Source organism: Dipteris shenzhenensis, chromosome 32, assembly GCF_047967505.1.
Source record: "Dipteris shenzhenensis isolate YYH24624 ecotype China chromosome 32, Dip_SZ_1.0, whole genome shotgun sequence".
NCBI classification, from domain to species: domain Eukaryota; kingdom Viridiplantae; phylum Streptophyta; class Polypodiopsida; order Gleicheniales; family Dipteridaceae; genus Dipteris; species Dipteris shenzhenensis.
Genome location: NC_141627.1, coordinates 6,035,587 through 6,039,771, shown reverse-complemented (window position 1 = coordinate 6,039,771; position 4,185 = coordinate 6,035,587). Strand labels below are relative to the sequence as shown.

The 4,185-nt window shown below is 45.8% G+C and overlaps 1 pseudogene across 1 annotated transcript; it reads right to left on the bottom strand.

Moving 5' to 3' along the window:
• Positions 1-244: 244 nt before the first annotated feature.
• Positions 245-1,900, bottom strand: LOC147880232 (thiamine thiazole synthase 4, chloroplastic pseudogene; annotated as a pseudogene). Its single transcript, XR_015540520.1, has 4 exons — positions 1,763-1,900; positions 746-1,631; positions 418-650; positions 245-324 (listed from the first exon to the last, which is right to left on the bottom strand). The product of XR_015540520.1 is annotated as a thiamine thiazole synthase 4, chloroplastic pseudogene (transcript).
• Positions 1,901-4,185: the final 2,285 nt, after the last annotated feature.

Genomic DNA, 4,185 nt, shown 5'->3' with positions numbered 1-4,185 from the left:
TTACACAGGTAGGATGAGGCTCAACAACACTTCAACACGGTTCAAACGTATCACATTCTCAACCAACAGACTGCCAGATACGCGAACTAACCGACCACACCCACACTGTCATATGTTCCACATCGCAACGAAATGCATTTCAGTCACGATGGATACCTGCACATGCAACACTGCAAAGCCATACCTTCCACACCGCAACGCTATGCATTACATGGGTACCTGCATACGCAAAGACAAAAGCTTGGGCACACTCCCTTCGCAGGCATTATCCTGATCAGGTTTTAAGGGTTTTATCTCAGCCAGCTTCTAGAGAAGCAAGCACCCCTGGTGCCAACTGAATTAGTATCAACGCTTCAACAAAGAAAAGAGGCCACTGCATGTCCACAAAACTCTTATTATTTCATAACATGTACATACAGCTGACGAAGAAGTCCACATTTTTTCAGTGAAAGTACTGCTGCACTTGATAACGGACTCTAAAGAGATCTAGCCAGAAGCAGATGTTTCATCTTCAGGGGAAGCCAAGACAAGCTCTGGGTGCACTCCGCCCAGCTTGTAAGTCCCATCCAAAGCATTGGGAAGTCCAAGAGCTTTGAGAGCAAGATGAGCTGCCTTCTGCCCAGAGACCATCATGCTCCAAAAGTAGGACCCTGAAAGACCACAGAAAGACGCAAGTTAGCAAGAATACAGAATCGCCTAACGCAAACCGAGGGAGGCAAACGCAGGAAAAAGAGGGAAAGTTTACCATCCTGGGCGAGCCATCAATCTCTGCCACCTCCATTCCAGTCACAATCATATCAGGGACGACCTCTCGCGTATATTTAACAATAGCATCTTCGGCTGTGTTCATGTCTAAGGCCTTCATGACAGGAACCTTGTCAATCATTCCGATGCTCTGCAATCTCTTCACGCCAGTGGCACCGAAGGGACCATCATGCCCACAAGAGCTGACGACCACCTTGGACTCCATAACATTAGGATCCATGCAGCTCTGTGTGTTGTGGTTCATGGAAACCAACGCCCAGTTGGTGACAACACCAGCCACTCTGTTTCCCTTGATGATAAGGTCCTCCGCAGCAACAGCGTTGAACAGCTTGACGTTGGGCTTCATCAAGAGCTTGCTCATGATGGCGGAGGTGAAGAGAGCACCGTGCTTGATCACCACATAGGTGTCTTGCTCATCATAAGGCACACCAATCTCATCCAAGAAGAGGTGAGCAGGCTTCCTCACCACCATGGCAGAGAAGAGCTGCCCGCCCAGCCATGCACCGCCACCGGGGCTCACAGACTGCTCAACGATGGCAATCTTGACCTTAGGATTCTTGCTGAGCTCGTAAGCGCAGGAAAGCCCAGCAGAGCCAGCGCCGACGATGACGACGTGGGTGTCGGCATGGGTGATCATATCGGTCATGGATTTCGCGGGCAACGATGGATTCACGGATGGGTTCAAATGTGAAGGAGGAGAGATGGTAGCGAGGATGAGAGTAGAGGGAGGCACGGATGGGGGAGGAGCGAGGGGAGAGAGAGGTTTAGCGGAGGGGAGAAGCGAGGAGAGAGGCAGAGAGGGAGGGGGAGGAGGAGGAGGAGAGCGAGGAAAGCAAGGGGAGGAGAGGTGGCAACGGAAGCCATGGCTATGGCGATAGACAAGCTTCACAGCAGCGGAAGAATCAGGAGCTTTGTGTTAACATGCAAAACTGTAATGGCTTTGGCCTTTTCACTACATTTAAACTTTTCAAAAAGAGAATCACAAAAATCCACACACTTGCCTGTGGGACACATCAACGTCGATGATATCAACATCAATCGTGGTCACCAAAATCTCTCTTTGCAAGGAAGTTGCCAATATTTGAGCAATATTTTGAAGATTACTGTGCCAAAAACAATCTAGGAGCGTACGCATTGATAATTGGAAGGAGACACTCTCTAAGCACTTCAAATTTCCTCCAAGATTCTTAAATCATGATCATCTCCACCTTGTATTCACTCTCACATACATTATATGCCCAATTGCTATAGGACTCCGTTCTCAAGCAGAAGTTGAATGCTCTTGCACTACCTTTTGCTTCTTGAGGCAACAGCAACCGAGTATCATTCAAAGATTATGCCTCCATGCATGGTTCCATTAGAGAATTTTGGTCACCCTCCTTATCTCTTAGAACATGTATACTCGTCCCATAATCCAAAACAATAGACACACACTTGACGACTTGTGTGCCTCTATTTATGTAATCTCCCTTTAGTAATGGGACTGTCAACTTCTACTTGATCTTTTTATTTTCAAGAATACTTGTTCAATTTTTAAAGTGGTACGGTTACCCAAATCAACGTCTTCCTTTGGCGCTAAGCTGACTAGAAGTTGCTGAGTTGATACCAAAGAGATAAGTGAGGGAGTAAGGATCATCTCTGTGTTTCTATCATTGAACACTTCAAAGTGTTTGTATTGAACACTTCATCAAACTTAGAATGCGAAAGTTTTTGTGCGCACTCCAATATTGACTTAAGAGTAGCAATGTACATCTCCCTTTCTCCGAGAGCATGCACAAAAACACCTTGTAAGTTTCACTAATACTACAAAGGTTGGTATAGAAGCACATAGTGCTTTGAGAAGTGCAAAGATTTTGTTAATGGATACGGGGTTATAGTCTTCAGCAAGGTTGGATTGCGAGGAACGAACATCTCCGCTCACTATGCAAGAAGATTCAAGCTCTCTTGCAAAGGATCCACACCAAAGGATTCCCAGCACAACAAGACAAAGCACCCATAGACGCGCGCACAGACGCATTTCATGAACTAAATAAAAAACTTACGGGCGCGTCTATTTGCACGTCAGGAGACCCGCGTCTATTAGCGTATCTGTATATCAGACTTACGCGCATATAGACGCGCTTATACACGCTAAAATAGACGCGCAAATACACGCATTGATAGACGCACGTATAGACGCATATCGAACAGACAGATGCGAATATAAACGCGCTTGTAAACGCGCTGATAGATGCGCCTTTTTTTTAAAAAAAATTTATAGAATACTGTGTATGTTGTGTATGCTATATAGTTACAAGAATCCCATATCCACATTCTGTAATTCAATTCTTACAGCCAACCTCATTTTAATTACAATTCCAAATAAAATATTACAACTCCAAAACGCAATAAAATTGAAAGCTCAAAAAGTGCTTGTATATACATATAGCACGAAGCTAAGCCACGTCATGTGGCTCCAAGTACAAAAAATAAGGAAGCTAAGCCATGTCATGTGGCTTCAAGTACAAAAAATAAGAGGAGTCTATATACAAGAGGCACGAAGCCAAGCCAATGGCTTTAAGTATAAAAAAGAATAGTAGCACTACTTCTACGACTAATCCTCGCTGCCTTCCACGCTCCCTGATGCGCTGCCTTCTACGCTCCCTTCTGCACCTCCTTCCTCGTCTTCCTCGTCGTCTTGTGCAGGGGCGCCCTGTAAACAAGGGACAACATATATCAATGTATGAAAAATCAAATCTTTACTTATAATTTTGGCATTATTTAATTACTTTCAAATACCTCGGGGGCATGTCCAGTCGCTCGGGTATACTGCTCCTCAGTAATCAACCCGTCATCATAGAAGTGCCTCCATGTATCTCCTCTGCGATGGTGGCGGTGGTAGGCTGTCTCCACTGGAGTAGGGTATCTGCCCACGATCTCAAATATGCATGACCGCGATACACTTTGTGGAGGGATTAGTACAAAGAAACAACCAACCTCCTAATAAACTACATAAGTAATATAATTTGAGATCGATACTTACAAATTGGGCCTCCCATGATTCAACGCCCCCTGCTCCAAAATGCGTGCTCCCATACTCCTCCATCTGGATCCTCCGTGCCTCCACGTGCTGCAGACTGGGCTCCTCCCTCGCTGACTTCATTGCCTTCTTCCACTCACGCTTCTGAGCGGTGTGGGGCGGGCCCCTTGGAGGTTGACCTGCCTCAAGTCTGGCAAGCTTCGCTAGTGCCTGCCTCTTAAGGGAAGATCTTTTATTGCTAAGTATCGTAACAATCTTTGACTTGGCCCATTTATCTGTGAACTGGCGATTGGGGGGGTTAGGATACCTAGAGCGAACAGTAGCGAGGGTCTCATCAGCCAACCTCTTTGGGTGGTCTTTATAGTGGATAAAGCAATCTCTGTAATTGTTAGCAATTACAG